A 24184-nucleotide genomic window follows, 5' to 3' on the forward strand; every position below is an offset into this window, starting at 1 on the left:
TCTTGTTGCAAATGAACATCTCTTGCTTCAACAATTAAAGGAGAAGAAGCAAATTGACATTCTTACCAGGATTCTCATGTCATTCCTGAGATTTCACATATTCCTCTAAAGACAAGTACCCATGTGAAGTTTGGTACATCCTTCTGCATCTTCTACCCACCTTTGAAAACAAAGATTCAAATAATATGGCTTTCATTTTTATTTTATTTTACAATAATTTATAAATTTTTAGGATAACAAATGGAATAGCTTCACTTATTTAGCTCGGCCCAATAAGGCATATTCCTATATACTATAACAAAAAAAAGTCTATTTTCTATACCAAGTGGCATGACAAAAAAGTTGTGCCACTATGAGAAAACAACTGAGCAACAATGTTTCTATCGACACATATTCACTATACCGCTGGTGATATTATGATTATCGTTGGCGTTGTAATCCCCATCGCCCAGTAGAGTCGATACCGTTCCACGACTATTTTGCAACGCTTATTTTCCCCTATTTCATTCTTATATATACTCCCATTTATTTCATCAAATTACTCATAGCTACTTATACATCTATTTTATCTATTTTTTTAACTGTATTAACACTTTTAAATTTTATAATCATCAATGGCGAGTTCTGATAAAGAGAGAGATATTCATATTAATCGGTTTGGATCACAACAAGAAATGCATCAAAGGAGGTCGCAATAACTTGATGATGAGGAAGATGAGGGTAGAGAATTAATAGACACTTTGATGCTCGTACATTCAGGCCAAATACGTAGAGGTTCCAGATCAAAAGAAGTATTCACAAGAAGATATATATATCGAGGGAGGGAATGGTCCCACCAAAAGCTGATGCACGATTATTTTCATCCCAATTGTGTGTACTCTGATCAAGATTTCCAACGTGGATTCCGCATGCCCGGGCATCTGGTGGTAAAGATTACTAATGAGCCTTATAGGATATAACCTAAATTTAATCATCAGTTTGATACACTGAATATTAGAGGTCATAGTCCTGAACAAAAAGTTACTTTGGTCCTAAGGGTTTCTAGGTTATGGCAAACCGTCAGATTCACTTATCTTCATTGTTTTGTGAAGTAGTAATTAATCAAATTGATCCAACGTATTTATGAAAACCAACCTAAGAAGAAGTTTGAGAAATATTAAGAGAGAATGGGCATAGAGGTTTCCCAAGAATGCTAGGTAGTCTTGACTGTATGCATTGGTGATGGCAAGGATGCCTTACTTATTGGGTCGGTCAATATAACTAGGGTTATTATCCAAAACCAACTGTTATCCTTGATGCTACCGCTTCTTATGATTGTTTGACATATCACGCTTTTTTTGGTCTTATGAGTCTACAAAATGATATTAATGTTTCACATAAATCGCCTTTGTTTGAAGATCTAAAGTATGAAAATGTCCCAAAGTCCATTTCGTAATCAACAACCATAAATACACTCGTGGTTAGTATCTTACAGATAGGTTCTACCCAAAATGGTCAACATTGGTTTAATGTTACCGTCAGCCCCCTGCCAGCGAATTAGGTCATTCATACCGGCATTTTAACCAACGCCAAATGGCGTTGAGGAAGCATGTGGAAAGAGCTTTTGGAATTTTAAATTGGAAGTTCGCTATCATTTGTGGCCCATATCGTGGTTTAAGTCCTCGTGAAATGAACAAGACTACACCCACTTGTATAATTCTATACAACATGGTAATTCAAGAAACCCGTCGTCATAAGGAGTGAACTAACTATGAAGATGAAGATTTGAAGCCTGAGATTCAACCATAAATAGGCTTGCTTGCAAGAAACTATGCGTTAATAACTAATTACATTCAGAACCAGAATATGTATGACAGGTTAAGAGAAGATCTAAGAGTAAGTCTTTGGGTAGAGTATGGAAGAGCCGACGGGCGTAATTATTAAGTTTTATTTCATGTATTAGTTTAAACTTTTTTGTTAATTTGTGTTATCAATATTAATTTTTATAAAAATATTTAATTGTCACTTAGCGATTTTCAGTTGATCAAGCGATAAACACTTTATTACAAACGACTAGTTTTTCCCCAACGAATTTCAATATATCCCTATATATACCCACTTATCTCATTTCAAAATCATACCATCTACCCTATCTTCTATGAAAATATTCTACTCTCACTATCTAATCTTAATCAATATGCCTAATCCCAACTTTACTCTAGACGAAGATTTATCTTTTTGCAGAAACTATCTAATATACTATCAAAGAGGGATGAAGAGCGACGCCAAACTGGTTTAGTCAATCAGAGTAATTGGGGTAAATTTCGTGACACCTTCTGCAATGACACAGGTAATTCCCTCACAATCGGGATCGTGCATAACTGTTCTCTTGAAATAAGAAAACAAGTAGAAGATTTTATAGCTTTAGTTCGGATTGGAAGTCGATATAGGCTTAGGGGTGAAACCTATGATGAAATTGTTGTGTGATCTCCAGAGGAAGGGCGAAGATGAAAATGAAAGAATTTTGAATATGAATCTCATGTTCACATCAACAAGGAGTTTCTCATTACCTGTATAGGATTTTAATACGATGTAATGATGTTAGCGTGGTGTTATAATTAAGTAAAACTTATTAAGTAGAATGCAACAGCATTTCAAATCATGCAACTTTTCATTTCGAATTAATTTTCAGTAAAATGCAAGAACATTTCAAATTAAAATTCAAGATTTCAAATTAAAATCAAAATTAATCCATCAATTATCTAGAGATACCACTATATCAAACTCATCCTCCTCATCATCATTTCAAATTAAACTTATTATTAAATCGTGATTGTTGTTTAATCTATGCTTGTAGCTTGTCAAATTCGAGTTGCCACACATGTTTTTGTTGGGGGGTTCATAATTGAAATGTCCGCACCAAGAATCTTATGCTTGTTATAGTCATTGATAATTTTTTCTTGAGAAAACTGACTTTTTTTTATCTTCCTCAACCGCTCTTTGCTTCCCGACGGTCTTTTGATGTTCCATAAACTCTACCATATTAAAACCATTGGAGCTTCCCCTCTTCTTGAGCTAATTTTCTAGCCAGTCTTATTGTGTTTATTCCTAATAGTTTTTTATTAGCATCATTATTGAAAACTAAGTTGGCATTTGGGTTTCTTGTGGTCTCTGGTGAAGAAGTTGGACCTCGAGAAAATGGCGAAGAGTTTGGTGTTGAGTGAGAAGAATTGTATGCTGATATTTCAGGTACTTGTTGATTAGATGCTAACATGTCTGGATTATAATTGTTCAAGCCCTCTAAAATATGATAACAACTTTCGAGTTGGAATTTTTTCCATTCTTGCGTTGCAAATCTGTACGACACTGTCTTTCCACATCATCACTCTCCTGGCCTCTCTTGGCTTGCATTATCGCAGAAACATAAGAGACGACTTCCTTGTTGATCGTAATGAAGCGTTGGACCAACCCAGTCGCATCACGATTATTGATGTTCATGATTTGTTCTTGATATTTCATAAATATTTTATTCCACATGGTGTTACCATGTTGTTGTGCACCATCGATACAATCTTGGGTGAAAAAACTTAATTATGACAAATACATTCATCTTCTGAGACATTGAATTATGGAGCCCAAACTCTGTTACTTTTTTTACCTTTACCTTTGCTATGAGATCGAGATTCAGAATCCATATTACAGGAAATTAACATGTGTAGAGAAGGTGTGATTAGTTTATCTTGTTTTAGATTAGAAGACTGATAAAACATTTAGAAATTTTGGTGTGAGTTGAAATGATTTTAAGTTGAGTATTTATAAGGGAGGAATTTCTGGCCGTTAGATGAGGAACTGCCGAGCGATAGAAAGACTAGCGTTGGCGCTGTCTAGACCATCGAGCGATTGAGTCACTATCCCTCGCTAATGATTTCGTCGTAGTGTATATTTGACACTTTGACACTTACGTTTGCTACTTTCCTATATATAGTCAATGTCGGATTTCGATAAATATTGGTCGGGACCGAGACACTATATTTCGGTGAATATCGGTGAAATATTGGTAATATCGGCATCTTGGATAAACACCGAAACCGATATTATCAGCAGTATCTGGGCCAAGATTGACTACATTGCATAATGATGAGTGTAAAATTGGCAAATTATGTTGTGTGAGATGTGCATACGAATATAGGCCTAATGCCCTCCGGATCAACTTGCACAGAGAGATAAAATTAGGTTATCCCTTATCATACTGCACTGGGTGGAGATATCCGAGTCCAATTTAGAGTATTGCCGAAATATGGGTTCTGTATATATAATCTGTGAATCTCTGCATTGACCAAAAAAAAAAAAAAAATTCTTCCAAGGTTTAATCTTTACTGAAAGAGGGTGGAAACTGGAAAGAATGGGCAGTCGTAGAGCCTTACGAGGTTGTTATTACTTTTCTCTATTGAACAAACAAATGGATTTGAATATGATTTTTGTGTTAATTGAATTTATTTGGTGGATACAGATTTGCAAGGTGGTTCTTTAACCATAGAAGAAGATCCCGAAGTTATAGAAGGAGAAGCAGCAGAAGAGCTCAGAAGATTCCTCCGAGCTCGTAATTTTCTTTTCTTTTTATTGCCTACTTTCTACTCATCTGCGGTAGTTTTATCTATTACTTTTCCCTAGTAAATTCATGAGTCTTCGTTTGAACGTAGGTAATGATAGGATAATCAGAGAGGCAGCAAGAATGGGCCAACTTTTAACTGATCGACAAACTCCTACAAACGAAATTGTTCATAGAATTGGACTCCCAGCTGGTAAATTTTTATACTCCTAAACCTTAATTTCTTTATATTTAATCAATTGCATATTTTGGTGCTCAGGAATTATATTTTCATCATGAAAGTAGTTATTTTGTTAAAATCATGCTAGGATTGCAAACTGGTTAACTATACTAGTTGCTTGGTTAGGCAACTTATGTCTCGGATTGTTCATCTCTCGACTATAATTTTACCAAAGGCGTGTTCGACCCAACCAGTTACTGACTAAATGATTCCACAATAGATGATTTGTCTGGTTCTGCGATGTTTATTATGTGGCTGTATTATTCTTAGTTAAGGTTCATATACTTGTGTGTTTAGCAAAATGGTACACTTAATTTGCTCAGCTGTCTTTTCGAAATTGAGTTTTTGCAGAAATAAAATCTAGGATCGTCTGTGTTGGAATTTCTTTTGTTTCGTACCCGTTAAGACTTGAGTGGTTATTGCTTGGTTTTATTTCAATTGCTTAGTCAGTTGTGTTCTAGTTTTCATGTTGTTCAATCCATCCCAGTAAAGTATTCATTCCAGTGTCATCTCATCTTATTCATCCCCAACTCATGTGAAACTCCTTCATGGGAGCCTAAAAAACTGGACAGATGGTGGCAAATTCATTGCATCAAGATAATCATTTGCTAGTTTGAAAAGCTATCCTAAGTTCCCTTTCCGCTTCTACTATTAAATTGAAACTTCCCTAGTTTTTTGGTCAATAGGAAAGGCGTAACCTCTAACAGTGTCCTGATATTAAGAGTAGATTTAGATATACCCAGCTAGTTTGTCATTAGGATATCCATTTTTGGTTGCACTGAGTTGATCTTTTGTTGCCCGAATGCAGGATTCTGGAAGGGTTGGCAGAGAGGAATATCAAGGACCGAACGAAATAATAACAGAAAAGTTTGAGTATCTGCACACTGACCTGGAAGGATTTTAGACTTTTTAAACATGGTTGTACTAACTTAATATGTGGGCTGTATTTAATTACTGCCTTATCATTCGAGATAATTTACGTTTTCTAGGCTGCCAATTAATTGCTTTTTGCATTCTTCCTAACAACTGAAAACGGGCATAAAAACTGTAATAACCAGAATTCAGTTCCTATTCTTGGAACGTTTTAGTTGTCTGGATTCGGCTATATAGGAGTGTGTACTTAAAGCTTTTGTATGACAATAACAGCAAAAAATAGTGGTGCTTTTTTGGGAGCTTCTGCTGGTGGATCGGTGTTACTTCTAATTTTGTAGCTGAAGTCATGTCCTTGTGCTGGGGAGTGGGCAGCGTTGCACCATCTTCAGAATATTTGTTTTGCTTCTGATTCTCAGGCGCCCTGCATTGTTTCATGAAGGATAAGATCCCTTGGTTTGTCCAAGCCAGATGGTGTAAATTCGAAAAGCTTTAGTTACAGAGAAGCAGACTTCTCCGGCTGAAAGAATTTAGACTTTTGAAAGAAGGTTGTACCAACTTAAATGTGGGATGAATTAGTTGGTTTTTATGGGTATCAGTTTAGCTTGATTATTGTGTAAATTCTTATTAAGAAACCTGTTCTGAGGCATACCTAGGCCATTACTAGATGATGATACCATATAAGGTATGCTTATAAGGGATGTCCTAGCCATGATGATATTACTAGGTACCCTTTAATTTGATTAAATTACTTAAATACCTTTCAATTTTATTAAGAAATCAATCTAAAACTAATTAAATTACTTAAATATCCTTAACTAAATTAAAAACTTAAAATCAAAACTAACGGAAAAAAAAAGTTTCAGTTTTTTTCGATGAAAATATTTTGATCATCAATTAAAATCGAAAATAGAAACATTGAGTGCGAAATCCAAATCGCGATTGCTCTCAAATGCATATTAGAAGGTATTTGCAACAAACTCATCTTATTTTTGACTGTTTTTGTTTTGTTTGATCGATTCAATAGGATTTAGAAGATGAAAGTAGGTTACATATATTGGTTCGGTTCAAAATTATCACACAAACCTAGCCTTGTTCTTCGTTTTTACTTTTGCAGAAGATCAGTTCGGCTGATATTGGAAAATATAATTTGAGCCGAACCTAGGCTGTTGTTTAGGGAAATATTAGGTTCGTTTGATTCAACTCTGGTTGGTTTTCGACCGAACTTTTGACTTGAATAGGTTCAGGGATTCATTGATGTTCGACTGATTTTGGTATTGCTAAATTTTGAGCCGAACATTATACCGTAGACTAGTTCGAATAAAATTAAGGTTTGACTAACTATTAGATGAGTTCGAATGAGCCGAACCATAAACAAAATTTAATATACTTGAGTTCGACTTTAAATTTATAAGCCGAATGGTTCTTCGCGTGCAAAGTTCGGCCTTTAGTATTCAGATGAACCCAAAACAGATCTCCGAAAAAACCAATTTTTTTTACGAATTCAACCTAAAGAAAGGAGACTAAATATCTTATGCAAATATTATTTAAAGTTCCTCATCACCCATCTTGAATTACAAAATTCTCAGATTTCTCATAAGTCCCTAAAACCTAAGTTTTTTTTTCCACTTCTTCTTCCTCTCAAAGCCCCAAACTCTCTCACAAAAAACAGATTTTTTCTACTAATTACTTAACTTTAATCAATCTTTAACCATACTAATTAATCATAATCATTAACATATAATCTTTATCATTAACACTAATTAAATAAAGGTATACTTGCAATCATTAAAAATGGGTGGATAAGGGGTGATCATTTTTTTTATCTAGTGTCTCTATTTTATCACCATTTGGTATGCATCAAAGAAAAAAAGAAAAAATCAGTATGCATCAAAACATGTTTCCTTATTAAATTTGGGGAAATCAGTACGAAGGAGAACAACCAAAATGCATTTCCTATTCTTAGAATGTTTAAGTTGTCCAGGATCCTACATATCGATATCTGGATATTACATTAATCTTCAGTAATTACTTAGATTTTAGTAATTGAACAGTTACCATTTTGATTAAACATTTACCATTTTAATTTATCTTAAAGTCCGCTGAATACGGCAAGTTTCAGGCTAAGGGCCCAATCAGGGTCCTTGATAGGGCTGCACATGGGCGGGTATGGGTGGGTATAAGCTAAAACCAACCTCGCACCCACAGACTGCGGTTTTTTTTTTTCATAACCAACCCCGCACCCACAAACAGCGGGCGGGTTTTGTTATCCGCCCGCTACGGGTTGGGCGTGTATGGGTTTAAACGGGTTTAAACCCGCTTTATATTCAAGTATTTAGAGTAACTTCTATTCTCCTTGATTAAGTGAGAAAAAAAAACCAAAACCCCCAAAATATTCATATCTAGGAAGTTCACAGATGAAGATTAAGTGTTGAATCTGTTGATTTTTCGTTGTTGTCGATTTCTGGTGAAGATTCGAAGTTGTTGTTGTCGATTTCTGGTGAAGATTTCTGGTAATTGTCGTTCGTAGGTGAAGAAGAAGAACCGAGGAGGAAGAAGAGGAGAGGCCGAACAGAGAGAAGAGTGTAGAAAGTGAATGAGGGTTATCAGTTATCCTATCTACTAGTATTAGGGTTTCATAATGGACGACTAGGATTAGTTTTATCTAATGATATATAATCTGCGGGTTTTTTGGGCGGGTATGGGCGGGTATTAGCTTAAACCAACCTCGCACCCACAGACAGCGGTTTTTTTTTTTTCATAACCAACCCCGCACCCACAACGGGCGGGTATGGATTAAAAACCCACGGTTTTAGCGGGTACGGGTGGGTTTGGGTATCGTGGGCGGGTCTTGTGCAGCCCTAGTCCTTGACCAATCTTTGGGGCTAGTTTGGTAGTACATAAACGCATCAGAAGATAAAAGAAGATTATCAAATCATGAACGCGTAATTGGGGGTATGGAAACTAATCGGGAATATAGCTACATGATAAAATAGGGATTCTAATATTAAATCTGGGTCACCCCTTATATAATTACTTTTTAAATTCCTAATCTAACCCTCACTAATCAGGTTTAGTGGTTAATAATAATTAGTAAAATCTGAAGTATTTGGGGATAGATTAGTGTGTATTTTTATTTGAATTTGTGTGAGTGAGGTGAGAGTAGAAGGAGGGAAAAAAAATTTGGGTGGAATTTTTTTCGTTAAAATGGAAGATGATTGTGGAGAGAATTGCAGCTGCTGAATCTTTAGCTCAACTACAACAACAATCATACCTTCAATCTTCGGTTAATGATAACAACTCATAATTGGAGTTATATGATGAACCAACACTTTTGGATCATGATTTTCGTGAGCATCAAGTGTTTTTTGAAGAATCAACCCAAAAAAGTAAACATGTTCAACATACAAGCAACCCCAACACACAGGTAATGCTGCTAAGTGGTCGAAAATTTGTTTTTTTTTTTTGAAACCGCTATTTTTTCTATGAAAAAGCTTGGTGCCAGCATACACGTAGTATGAATACTACGCCGGAACTACAAAAATCGGCATGGTATTCATACTATTTGCATGTCGGCGCCTGTTATCCCCCATTTTGAAACAATTTCCGACGTGGTCTTCAACCAAAAAAACCATGCCGGCACGCAGTTAACTTTTTACCTACCACCGAATATTCCATGGAGTATTCAAACCGGCATGGTTCTCTCCTAACTTTCCATGCCGGTACCACAAGAAAAACATCCAGGAGTTAATTGAATTTTTAACATAGGTACCGGCGTGGTGATGAGTGCTAAAAAGTGCATATTTCTATATATTTTTCTTGGCATTTAACTCATCTTTTGTGCATTAATTCTACATTTTATCCCATATTCTGTATTTTCATTGTTTTCAAGAATAAATATTTTTCTTAATTAATTTTGCATTTTTAGGTACTAAATAAAGCCTGGTTAACTCAGAGAGCAAAAAGAGCAAAGAAACGGCAAAGACTCTCGCTAGGAGGAAGCGAAGAATGATGTTTGCAAGAGCCGGATCAACTAGAAGTGGGCTTGAAGAGGAAGAATTGTTCTTAAAGAAGATATGGGCTTGGCATACCCAAGGCCCAAAACACTTACCCAAATCCATTTCCATTATCCATACCCATTTCCATGAGAGCCGTCAGATTGGATCCATCTTGTCATCCAACGGTCGCCTCATCATTGTGCATCAAAATCCAAAGCTCCTGTCAAACACCATAGTACCTAACTCCATCTGGAGCCATCAGCTTCGTTGTATCACTTAATCCAACGGTCGCTCAGAGCCTTCTTCTATCTTGCCGTTAGATTCAATCTGAAGTTGATGATCCAACGCCTTCCACTCGTTATTCATCAAACTCCGCTGCACCTGACCAACACCTAAACATCAAACCCATCGACCCAAAACAAACACCCACCTTCTTCTTCCCCAAAATTCCATTCTCCCAAAAACCTCTTCCTCCCCCGACAGTTGCAGACATCACCTCACCCATCGCCACCATCACCTCCCCAGCCGACCATCATCAGAACAACCATACCCTAGTTACTCTCCTTCTTGTTCTTAGCACCCACCACTCTTAGGTGCTACATCCAAGACAGAGATGGAACTAGGGTTTCACAGTGGAGAGAAGAAGGAAATTGGAGCAGCGTTCGAGTAGCAGAAGCAAGTTGAAGCATGGGTCAGCGCTCAATTGCAGAGGGGACAGCAAATTCAGAGGGTATGGTGAGTTTTTCCCAAATTCCTATAAACCCTAATTTTGTTAAATTTGGGGGTTTGGTGTAAAAACCCTAATTGGGTGTTCTGATTATAAATAGGAAGTGAGGGTGTAATGTTTTGGGTATGCCTGGATTAGCCAGAGCTTCACCCAAGAGGACTGGACTAGCCAGTTCCTCAACTGTTGGTTCATTTGTTTTGTAAATTTTCAGTCATGTTTTGTTTGAATTTGCTCTTATTTCAATATCAGTTATTAATGTTAATCATGTTCTAGTTGTCACTGCCAGGGTTAGATGAAACCATTAATTCATTGTTAAGTTCAGTTCAAGTTTTGATATAGTCTTGTTGTGCTAAGAATGCTAGGATTGAAATTATCCTTCAGGATTTCTTACTCATCTAAGTGATTGATCTGCGGTTAGTTTGTTTTGTGAGAGGACAGCTAATACTAGGATTAGATAATTATCTTAGTGATACTAAACCATCCCCCTGAAACAACCCTTTGATGAGCAGCAGGCTTGAACCTTCACTGCCATCTAGATAGTCAGCAAGCCTAGAAGCTCACTGATATCTACACCAGGGATAAGAACATAATGGAACTAGGATGACTTAACTTAAGTTAGTGGTGGATTCAATCCCTAATTCTTTATTTCTTTGTTCTAGTGCTTCACTGCCATTACTTCCTTGGTTCTTTATTTCTCACTGCCTTAGGCTCATTGCCTTTGATTCTTTGCCACTGTCAATCTTTGCATCTTTGGCTCACTGCCACTGTCACTTACTGTCACTGCTTAGCTTAGGAAACTTCAACTACACACACAAGTCCCTGTGGATTCGACCCGTTCTTGCACAAACTACAACCGACACCGTGCACTTGCGGTTTAACAAGTAGGCTTTCTTTTACTCTTATTTTCTACATCTTTAAAAGCCTACCAAGTTTTTGGCGCCGCTGCCGGGGACTTGGCGTTGTGTGTTGAAGTTTCTTGGCTTGTATCTTAGCTATTCTTGCACTTTCTTAGCTGTACTTGCATTTATCTTTTAGCTTTTTCTCTTGCTGTTCATTTGCATCATCACTACATCTGCATCTTCTCTGCTCTAGTAGCATTTGAATTTTGCATCTTCTTTCCATACTGTTCTGCATCATAACTTGCATCCTTCAATTAATCTTACTGCCTCCTGCATTCACATAATCTCTGCACTCTCAACTGAGCTGAACTGAAACTGCCAACTCCACTACAGTCCAAGCATATTTGCATTCTGCATTTCTGAACTGCACCTGCATCTGGCATCTCAGTTTTTGCATTTGTGCATCTGGCAGCCCCTTATCAGTCCAACTGCCTGCTCACTTTGATATTCAACTGCATCAGTTAACTGACTGCAACTGCAGCTCTTTCATTTGGCCTGAACTGCACCTGCACTGCCACTGCTAACCAAGCAATTTTGCAGTTTTGCATTCCATTCAGCTCCATCTGCAACTGCACAACTGCATTGCAGTTCTTCAATTTTGCTCACTTTGCATGTCTTTTTTTTGTGTACTGATCACACACATTTGAGTGTACAGGTAGCTGGTGCTGTTACTGAGCAAAGGTGTGAGCTGAGGCAGAAATCAGCCAAATATAACCCAGTTTACTGGGTGTGGTAGTCCAAATACCCTGCTGGGCCTGTTGCTGAAGCCTGACCCTGCTTTGCTGATCTGCTGGGCTGGGCTGGACTTGGTGCTGTTGTGTTGAAGTGCTTGTGGTGCTGCTGTTGCTGTGAAGCTGCTGCTGCTATTGTTGTTGTTGCTGCTGCTGTGCTCCTGTTGCTGCTGGTGCTGAGCCCGTGCTGCTGCTGCTGCTTCCTGTTGCTGCTGCTAGCCTCTGGTACTGCTGAACTGTTGCTGTGTTGCTGCCTGCTGCTGTTGTTGCTGTGCTCCTGTTGCTGCTCCCTCCTGCTTGCTGCTGTCTGGTGCTGCTGGTGCAAAGCTGCTGGGCCAGTTAAAAGCTAAGGAAGATCCAAAGCCCAACTGGGCTTTTGCAACCAAACTGAGCAGCTGGGCTGTGCTTAAGCAAGTAAGCCTAAACCCATTAAGAGAACCCAACCTGTGGGCTTCCATTTTTAATTTGTGGGCTTGTAATAATTTTTTCCATTTTTTTGTTGGGCTTGTAATTTAAGTTAACTTTTGGGTTTGTATTTGAGCTTAACTGTGGGATTGTCCCTATCAAAATTTTGGGTTTCAAAAAAACCCAACAAACAACCTAAACAAGTTTAACTGAACCTACCAACTCAGCTGGGCCTCGTGCATTCCTGGGCTTGGTTCGCTGAACTCGTTAGTTGGGCCGTGTACCCAAACTCTAGGCCGAAAGTTGGGCTCTGTTTCACAACAATTTTTCCAAAACCCAACAGTGGGCTTGGCCTTTTATCCCATAAAACCAAAGTTTTCAAAACCCAATAAACCAAAGTGTTTTCTTTTCCCATTAGGTCCAAATTTTCTAAAACCCATTAAAAACCAAATTTCTTTTCAAACCCGACAAAACCAAATGTTACCCATAAAAACCAAAATTTTCCCAAAAATCCAAACCCATTAAAAACCAAATTTTGGGCTTTGTAACATAGTTACTTAGCTTTTGAGCCCAATCATGTCTAGATCTTGGTCTACAGTTGGGGAATACAACAAATCCCTTAGAGAACTTGCGTATGGACATACTCCACGTTATGAACCTCCCATAGACCATGATGTCAATAGTTATAGGAATTATTATGGACATTTTCAAAGTCCCTAGCCTCAATACATGAACCCTAATAACTATTCACACATGCATCATTCACCACAACGTGAAAATGAACATTTTGCTAGTGCCTCACTCACACAATCATCACTGATCGATCAATTAGAAGCTCGAATCGCAGCTTTAGAAATGCAATCACATGAGGAATCTGTCACATCGAATTTTCTTAGGCAACCTGAAATCTATGCATGTCCCGCATGTGGTAGTTTAGACCACCCTGTTGAGAACTGTCATATTTTGCATAATTTTAGGCAATCTAGAGAAAATCCAAGGTATGAAATGCCCATAGATTGTGAGAATGGTAGTCATTGGGACCATAATCAATCCTTTGAGGGTTGCGATCAATATTTTGTAAACCCTAATGACCATGCACACATGTACCATTCACCACAATTTGAACATGAAGAATTTTGTACTCCCATGAATTTAGACTCCACCACAGAAGCTTTAAGATTCAATAAGCAAAACTTTGATAGATCTACATCACGAATTCATGCATATTTAGATCAGATTTTGCTTCACCTACAAAAGGAGGAAATTCATGAGGAAATGTATGTTGTCCCTAATGAAGTGTCTAGTCCCATTCTTGTAAATGATGTTGAATATGAACCTAATTTAGAGGAACATGAATCGACTAATGACACCACCACTGTTAATGAGGACCAATATGGATGCTACCATGATGATGATTATGATGATTATGATGATATGTTAGAAGAACATGAAAATATTGTGGAACCTGTTGGTTCAATAACATATGGCTTCTCGCCCTCGACCTTCATGAATGTTGTTTTTTCTAATACTCATTGTAATTCATATGATTTTGATATTGACATGGGATTCGTACAATTATTCTGCGAAGATGAGCATGGCATAGGAATAGTTGAATCTTCTGTAGACACTAATGCTAATATCCATGAAAATATATTTGATGTGTCTGATTCTCTACCTAGGTCACATTGTGATATTTCTCCTGATTTTCCGATGCATGAGAATAAATTTGTTGATGATGTTGATGACTCTGATTGTGATCTTGCCAATTTGTTTGATGATTGTGAGCATGTTGTGACACGTGTAGAAGACTTAGGAGATGTTGATGTGATTAGTAATGATGTGCCTATCGTCCTACATAAGTCACAATCTGATGGCCTTCCATCCAACCTAGATTTGGTTTGTACCGATATTGTCAAACCGACTTTTCTGAGAGTCCCTAATCTAGGTTTGGAACTGTGTGCTTCCCAAGTCCTCTTGGACTATTTTGCTTCTAAGTATAATACATTTGAGGAACCACAGTTGGAATTAGCATGTTTGACCGTCCCTAGCACAGTTCACTTTGAGTTAGACCTTGTACATGATGAACCCCCAAAACTGCGAGATTTTGTTTCCAAAATTTTGTCTGTTGAAAAATCCAGGTTTGGGGGTAGCTCATTTTGTTTCACAGTTTCACTTGCGTTTCTTTCCTGTTATATTTGTGTGAAGCTGTTGAAACCTCTACACTTTGTCTTTTGGGTTGATCCTCAACTCTTTAGATTGTTAGTGTATGGTGAATTTTTGTATATAATCCAGTAGATAAAATTTCTTAAAACCCTTTTGTTCCTTTTGTATATATTTTGCTAATCCAATATGATCTCGGCTGACATATGTTCGATTCTTGCCTTGAATAACGGAGTTCTAATATTGCTTTCGCCGAAATCGGGTATTCTCTTTCCTTTTTCTCTACTCAACATGATCCTCTTCATATGTTGTATTATAATTTTGTTCATATTTTGAAACATTGAGGACAATGTTTAGTTTAGGTTTGGGGGTGAAAAGTAGATACTTCGATCACATGCTATAATTGAAAACAAGAACTCCTTCTTTTTGAAAAAAATGAAAAAAATCAAAATAAAAAATTAAAAATTGAAAAAAAACATAAAAATGGAGCTCATTTACCTTGAAATGTTGACTCTTGTGCAAATATGTATTTTTATTAGGAGTCTTAGTCTAGATATTTAGGCACCCTGATTCTAGCACAATTCACATAGTGATAAGAAACTTGCACGCGCACGATCTACCAATACATGTATAGCCTCATCCTTGAGGTGTTCTATCGGAAGTTTTAGTTGCCAATCACTTTAGAATACTGAACGAAACTTGACTAGCTTGTTCTTTGGTTGGTTGGGATAGAAGGTGGAGGTTACATTAAGAAAAACAACCATCGAATTTAACTGGGTGCATCAAAAAGGGCTACCTCTTGCAAAGTGTCATGTAATTTTTTTGTTTCTTTTTGTTATGTATCAAAAGTGTTTCCTTAAAAAAAAAAAAATCAAAAAAAAAAAAAAAAATTCAAAAAAAAAAACGATGTATATATTCAGAAAAAAATATCAGACAAATACAAAAAAATCAAGTATTTTTCAATTCCATTCTCTCTTGTCCAAAAATAAAAGAGAGTAGTCAATGTAAATAAGAGTCATGTAAAGAGTCATTTTGTTGTTTCATTGTAATAAGCAAGGAGGGTGTATGCCATTGATGTACAACGCGAGTAATTGTGAAATACCTCCAACTCATTCACAATTCTCGTAAAGTCCGACAGCTAGCTAGATTTCGACCTTGGTTCTTAGCCTGAGAAACTATCTCTTGGTGATTAGTAGTCATAACATCCGATCTTTCTTTACACATGTGTAGATACACTTTACACTCTTATCACATGTCTTTATTTGTTATCAGTGTTAGGATTGTGCCTTTGATAGCTAGATTGACATCTCCATTTTGCTGTGAGCTTAAACTGTCTTGCACATGTCACATTTGATGGAATCTGAGCTTATATTTTGACCTAGAACTTTGTAGGTACGTTCTAAGCAAACCTTCACGAGACTTCACTCGTCCACTAGGGACACTTAGTGGTTTAAAAGGCTTAGTGCATACGCTAAATGCATTCGAGAGACCAGCGACAGTGGTATAGGTAGGATTTTCTTAGCTTTGTTTTACTTGAGGACAAGTAAAATTCAGGTTTGGGGGTATTTGATGAGTGCTAAAAAGTGCATATTTCTATATATTTTTCTTGGCATTTAACTCATCTTTTGTGCATTAATTCTACATTTTATCCCATATTCTGTATTTTCATTGTTTTCAAGAATAAATATTTTTCTTAATTAATTTTGCATTTTTAGGTACTAAATAAAGCCTGGTTAACTCAGGGAGCAAAAAGAGCAAAGAAACGGCAAAGACTCTCGCTAGGAGGAAGCGAAGAATGATGTTTGTAAGAGCCGGATCAACTAGAAGTGGGCTTGAAGAGGAAGAATTGTTCTTAAAGAAGATATGGGCTTGGCATACCCAAGGCCCAAAACACTTACCCAAATCCATTTCCATTATCCATACCCATTTCCATGAGAGCCGTCAGATTGGATCCATCTTGTCATCCAACGGTCGCCTCATCATTGTGCATCAAAATCCAAAGCTCCTGTCAAACACCATAGTACCTAACTCCATCTGGAGCCGTCAGCTTCGTTGTATCACTTAATCCAACGGTCGCTCAGAGCCTTCTTCTATCTTGCCGTTAGATTCAATCTGAAGTTGATGATCCAACGCCTTCCACTCGTTGTTCATCAAACTCCGCTGCACCTGACCAACACCTAAACATCAAACCCATCGACCCAAAACAAACACCCACATTCTTCTTCCCCAAAATTCCATTCTCCCAAAAACCTCTTCCTCCCCCGACAGTTGCAGACATCACCTCACCCATCGCCACCATCACCTCCCCAGCCGACCATCATCAGAACAACCATACCCTAGTTACTCTCCTTCTTGTTCTTAGCACCCACCACTCTTAGGTGCTACATCCAAGACAGAGATGGAACTAGGGTTTCACAGTGGAGAGAAGAAGGAAATTGGAGCAGCGTTCGAGTAACAGAAGCAAGTTGAAGCATGGGTCAGCGCTCAATTGCAGAGGGGACAGCAAATTCAGAGGGTATGGTGAGTTTTTCCCAAATTCCTATAAACCATAATTTTGTTAAATTTGGGGGTTTGGTGTAAAAACCCTAATTGGGTGTTCTGATTATAAATAGGAAGTGAGGGTGTAATGTTTTGGGTATGCCTGGATTAGCCAGAGCTTCACCCAAGAGGACTGGACTAGCCAGTTCCTCAACTGTTGGTTCATTTGTTTTGTAAATTTTCAGTCATGTTTTTTTTGAATTTGCTCTTATTTCAATATCAGTTATTAATGTTAATCATGTTCTAGTTGTCACTGCTAGGGTTAGATGAAACCATTAATTCATTGTTAAGTTCAGTTCAAGTTTTGATATAGTCTTGTTGTGCTAAGAATGCTAGGATTGAAATTATCCTTCAGGATTGCTTACTCATCTAAGTGATTGATCTGCGGTTAGTTTGTTTTGTGAGAGGACAGCTAATACTAGGATTAGATAATTATCTTAGTGATACTAAACCATCCTCCTGAAACAACCCTTTGATGAGCAGCAGGCTTGAACCTTCACTGCCATCTAGATAGTCAGCAAGCCTAGAAGCTCACTGATATCTATACCAGGGACAAGAACATAATAGAACTAGGATGACTTAACTTAAGTTAGTGGTGGATTCAATCCCTAATTCTTTATTTCTTTGTTCTAGTGCTTCACTGCCATTACTTCCTTGGTTCTTTATTTCTCACTGCCTTAGGCTCATTGCCTTTGATTCTTTGCCACTGTCAATCTTTGCATCTTTGGCTCACTGCTACTGTCACTTACTGTCACTGCTTAGCTTAGGAAACTTCAACTACACACACAAGTCCCTATGGATTCGACCCGTTCTTGCACAAACTACAATCGACACCGTGCACTTGCGGTTTAACAAGTAGGCTTTCTTTTACTCTTGCGGTTTAACAGTTATAAAACTTATCGAGCACGCCGACACTAAATCCCGGCATGGTTTGAAAATTAAATACGATGCCGGAAACGGCTACCGGCTTGGGACCTTACATATTCAAGAATGCCGGTACCACTAAAAAAACATCCAGAAATTAGTTACTTTGGTAGTAGTTTTCCGGCTTGGTGTTAAATTTATCGAGCATGCCGACGTCATGTTCCGCCTTCAATCCTTGTGGATCGTGCATGCCGGTATTTGGTAGGCTTCTAAAAGGTCCTACAAATTATAACCGCAAGTGCACGGTCGTCAGTTGTAGCTCGTGCAAGTACGGGTCGATCCACAGAGACTGGGTGTGTTTTGGAGTTTCTAGCTATTTTGGGTTCTAAATTTGCTAATGGGCTTTGAATACCAAAGGGGTCTTGAATATCAATGGTCTTTGAATACCCTTTGGAACTGTTGGGCTGAACTGAGCTTGGGCTCAGAAATATGGACTATGGGCTTTAGGTCTTAAACCTTGTTTTGGGCTTTTGGGTTGAACAACTGGGCTTTGGTTAAGCCCACAGTTGACTGAATTGGGCTTCAGTTTGAAGTGTGACTTGGGCTTGGGATGTATTGGGCTTAGCTATTGAACTAGGCCTTTTGGGCTTTGGACTCAGTTATTGAACTAGGCCTTTGCTTGGCTGCAGGAGTAGCAAGAACTGGACTTGGCTTGGCAGGAGAAGTGGAGTGGCAGCACCAGGTAGTAGCTTGGCAGCAGCAACAGCAGGGAAGGCAGCAGCACAAGTGCTGCACAGCAGCAGCAGTACTGCAGCTACACAACAAGGCCAAGGAAGGCAACAACAACAGAGTTGCAGCAGCCAAGTGCAGAGGCAGTGGGAAAAGAAATGCAACAGAGTTGCAGCACTAGAAGTAAATCAGCAAATAAACATGGAAGTAAAACAGTGACAGAAACAAAGAACAAAGCAACTACAAGCATAAAACAGTGCAAGATGAACCAAGGCCTAAGCCAAGGGCAGGGATGTGGTGAAGAAACTGAAAAGAAGCAATACTAGGCAGGATACAGGCAAACTAAAAGAATGGGAGGAAAATTAGCTTGCTCATTGTCACTAGTGAGCACTAATTTCCCCCAATGCACAATCAACACTACAACCTAAGCATACAACAAGAATGGCAAGAAAATCAGCTTGCTATGAGCACTGATTTCTTGCCATTGCACAATTAGCATAAAGCTTCAAAGAAATCTAGCCTAGCATTCCATCATGTACTGACAGTGACAGGAGCAACAACAAACATGATAGTGAATTGATACTAACAGTGAGCAACATCTAAACAGGATACAACTAACTGAACTAACAATAACAGAACATTTAACATATTTATAACAGAACATTTAACAGAACATACTAACTGAGCAAGAAATTAACAGAACATTTAACATATAACAGAACAAAGCAAGAAATTAACAAAACACAGCAAGAGAATTAACTACTAGCACATTTAACTGAAACATGAAAATTCAACAGGACAAGAGAATTAACAGAACTTAGCAGTCCTGGATGTGGGCTAATCCCAACATAAGGTTTACAACACAATACCCACAGTCTATTTATAGCTCACAAACACAATTTCCCTAAATTACAAAATTAGGGTTCTTCCCCAAAAGTCAGTTGAATTAGGTTTTTCAAATTACCTAATTTTATGGCACAATTTCTCCATTGTGATGTCGACCCATCCTTTCTCTGACTCTCCTGTATCACCTCCATGCATCAATTGCTTCTCTAGGTTACCTAATTCATCAATTTTTCACGCCTAGGGTTTCAGGCAGAGAAGTGTGAAAAAGTGAGGAAATAGGGAACTAGAGGGCTAGGGAACAGATGGTATTGGTTGTTGGGTGATAGGGTGATGATGGTGGAGGTGTGGTGGTGGCAGTGGAGTTGGTGGTGATGATGGTGGTGCGGCAGTTGCAGGGTGATGGTTCTGCAGAGGGGGGTGGTGGAGAAGAAAGGGTTCGATGGTTTGGGAGAGAAGGGTGTTTGGTTAGGTGGATGGGTTCGGTCGCTAGGGTGTGAGGCGACTTCATCCAATCTTGATGTTCTGTGACGCTGAATCACTGGATGCGAAGCTGGTAGGTAGATCGGACGGTGATGTGAAGTGAAGCTTGTAGCGACCGTCAGATTTTTTGATACAACGAAATCAACGATGCCAGATGGAGTTAGGTGTTGTAGTGTTAGGCGGAGATATCAAACTTTGATGCACAGCAAGGGAGCGACCGTTGGATTCAACTACCATCTAATCTGAAGGCTTGAAATTTCAGCGCTGTGGTGCTCGGCAGAGACATCAGATTTTGATGCTCTATGAAGGAGCGACCGTCGGATGCTTCTGAGAAATGATCTGATGGCTGATAACGGAGGCGCTTTTGTGTGTAGAAAATGAGGTTGTGCGCACCATTCTTCGCGGCTTCCTTGCGTAATTTCTCCCGGCTTTTCACTACTTTTCTGCTCTTTTCGCTCCGCGACTCATCCGAACTTTATTTATTACCTAAAAATGCAAAATTAATTAATAAAAATATTTATTCTTGAAAACAATGAAAATACAGAATATGGGATAAAATGTAGAATTAATGCATAAAAGATGAGTTAAAATGCCAACAAAAAGGGATAGATATATACAATATTTGGCACTCATCAGTATTATCTTTTCCGGCACTAATATTCATGAAAATACAATGCCGGTAGTTTTTAAAATTAGGTCCTCTTTTTCAAGTTTATTTACGAAATGTCGGAACATTATTCTTGAAGGTCGGCACTTGTTTCCGGCTTTGGTTATTTTGGCGGAAGTGTCGTCGAGAATGCCGGAATTAGTATAGTAATTTTTTTATTTTGTGAACTAATTCAATTTTCTTTTCATTCATTCCTTGGATTGTTCCCTACATTGATCCAACAAATTCCAAACCGCTTGGTCCGGATACGTCCGAATACTATAAAATACCTCTGGTATGTTACCAAACAATACTTTTCACCTAGTCTTTAAAACTTTATGTGGGGATTGCTTGTAATGAATCTTATAAACCAAACAAATGAATCGTGCTTAAATGTTCTTCATCAAAGTATCATAAACCAAAAGTAAACCAAACAAATAAAGAGTTCAACCAAAAACACAACTATAGAGTTCAACAATGTTAGAAATTGTTCAAAACATAACAACCACCATCCAAATAACGAAACACAACTATAGAGTTCATCACTTGGTCTTTTTCTTCTTGGAAACGGGCACCTTCCTTCTTTCCCCAAACAAAGTTCTTTCACTTGGGTCTTTAATTTTATCAAGCTTTTCCACGACTTCCTTCATTTCTTCAAGGGATAGCACCTCTCCGTCCTCGTACTTGCAACCTAACATTTTCTTCAACTTTCCAAGCCGACGCCGCTGGTTTCATACATACAACACATAATTAGTATATATATGCTAATATAAAATTATGTGTACATTAAACGTTTAAGCAATTAACAATACTTACTAGCAATCCAACGGTCTTATTAAGTTGGGTCATCGTAGGTGGTGCCTCTATAGGAGTTGGAACGGGAGGGTTTTTCTGGGGTGGAACTTCGACGTCTTCCAGGCGCACGATAAAAGGATGTGACCATTTCAAGTAATTACCAATGTAGGCGGGATCGGCTTCATCACCGTTGATCGCAAGCTCCCAATTACTAGTATCTACCAAACGACGTGGTTCTCTATCCCTCCAATGTGTTGGTTCTGGAATTGGATCATACTCTACCCTAACCTCGTGGAACTTGTCATGGACACAGAAAGGTCAAGATGATACCTTTCAGTAGAGGCTGTCATGAAGGAGGGTAATTTCTTGTATCCAAGTTGCCGCATCACACTTAGAGGATCAGCAATAACGTATCCCTTTGGGTGGAACAAAGGCCCATTGTAAAATGCAACGTTATAAGACCTCAAATATTGACGGTTTTCTCTAGCCTCCTTGTAAGGTCGAACACAACATCTTTGGTAGTCATCGCGTCCAGAGCTAATCTCATTTTTATCAGTCGATGATCGTTACCGGGCTTCAGATGGCTGTTGAACTCGTATCTCTAGGCTCCTCGGGGTCATCAACGGGATTAAACTTCAAGAAGGTGTTGTCCTTGAACAATGTTGGAAAATGTTCATAAGCCCACACCTATACAAATGTGAAATGATACATATAAAAATCAGTAAATTTTGTTTCTAAGTTCATGAAAAGGGTACATGTGAACAATATAAATAAGAACATAAGTTTAAAAAAAAAATTACCTGGAGTAGAGTGAAATTCCCGAAAAATTGGTTTGTAACCTCCTTAGAGTCCCTTCTCATCTCCATCATCAAATGTGCCATTACCACGGTGCCCTAAGAATAGCTAAAGACATCTTCCAACGGATCCAAGTATTGAAGGTAGTTTGCACTAATCCTGTTGTCACTAGTGTCAGGGAATACCCTAGTGCCCAAGATGAATAACAGGTACGCAACAGTTGTATAACGAATATGTGCGCGGTCCCATCCATCCTTCAAACTTCTTTCCTTTGAGTTTTGAAACTTCTCCTTAAGCAGAGTCAGCTTGATGGTCTTTGTCCTACTAATCTTAGATACATAGAAGTTTTCCACAGAAGTTTTGTAGTCCCAACCAAGCAACTTTTTAGTAAGTTCGTGCAACTTCGTCCATTCTAGCTCAAAAGAATGATTATCTCCTTCTGCAATTGATTTTACGGTAACACTCAAGCCTAGAATGTTCTGAGCATCATCAGGGATCAAGGTCATCTCGCCAAACGGGAAGTGCATGGTATCTGATTCACCATGATACCTTTCGACGAAGCAATTAACTGTCACAATATCCGGCTTCACATGATTGTCAACCAAAGGATATAGACCAGAATCCTTAACTATTGCTTGAACCTATTCATGCTCCATAGACAAATCTCAATGAGCCGCGGCTTGGTTCGGCAAACACGCAAAGCCTTCGTATGATCCTACAATTAGGAGATAATATGATTAACAAATTTTGTATTAATACAAAACAATACATATGCACGAGATAGAAATTCTTACATAGGTTTGATACATAGTACGAGCCCACGAGTCCTTGTAGCCAAATAGATACCCCGGATCAATAGAAGCTGCGCCCCAAATTTTACCACGATGAAGGTCGGGTATCATGTCATCAACATGAGGAAGGTGCGAACCTTTAATTTTTTCTTTTTCTTTTCCTTTACCCTTGCCTTGTGTGGGTTGTTGACCTGGACCACCTTCTTCCACTACTCTTTGGATTTGGTTTGCTAATTGAGTTGGATCAATATCATTATCTTCCTCATCACTTTCCTCTTCATCTTGCTCATCTTCCTCCTCAACTGCTCCGCTGGATTCACGGATTACGAGTTTACTACGGTCACAACCACTCTCCCAAACTTCACCTCTTGTATCAGCCCCCAATCGGATTTTGCGACCTTGGTTTTTACCTCTATGAGGCAGAGACTGAGGAGTATCAAGACCGTCCTTCCTTCTTTTCTTAGTGACAAAATCTTTAGCTTTTCCTTTGTTAGCTCCTTTGCTTTAGCTTCCTTTGCTTTAGATCTATTTCAAAAGAAGCACGAAATAAATATAAGACAACTAACTTTCATTTCTAATACCGCATAGATACACCACATCACGGCACAGAATCATCACTACCGGCATACTGAAAAAAGTATCGAACATGCCGGGAGCTAATACCGGAATAGTAAATTCAAACGATTACATGCCGGGAGTAACTACCGGCATTAACAAATAAATTTCTAGGATGCCGGTACACTATAGGAAATTCCTGGATAAGAAAACACCCTTACCGGCAGCTACGTAAAATAAAAACAAATTCCGGAACACAGTACCGGCATTAAAAAAAATTGTCGAGGATGTTGGTATAATTCTATAGTTTTTGGATACCAAAACTCAAGTACCGGCACGGCATCTAACCTAAAATGTACGCCGGTACAAATAACAAAATCCTAGGGTTTTCTGCTTATTAGAAGCTTACTACCGGCGTACTCGTAAAAATTCAAATCAATGCCGGTACTAGGTTCAGAAGTGGTGTTCATCCTAAATACAATGCCGAAACTAAGTTCCGGTGCGGTCTTCAACCTAAATTAGATGCTGGTACTGATTACCGGTGTGG

Source organism: Papaver somniferum, chromosome 6 (genome assembly GCF_003573695.1).
Source record: "Papaver somniferum cultivar HN1 chromosome 6, ASM357369v1, whole genome shotgun sequence".
Taxonomy (NCBI): Eukaryota; Viridiplantae; Streptophyta; class Magnoliopsida; order Ranunculales; family Papaveraceae; genus Papaver; species Papaver somniferum.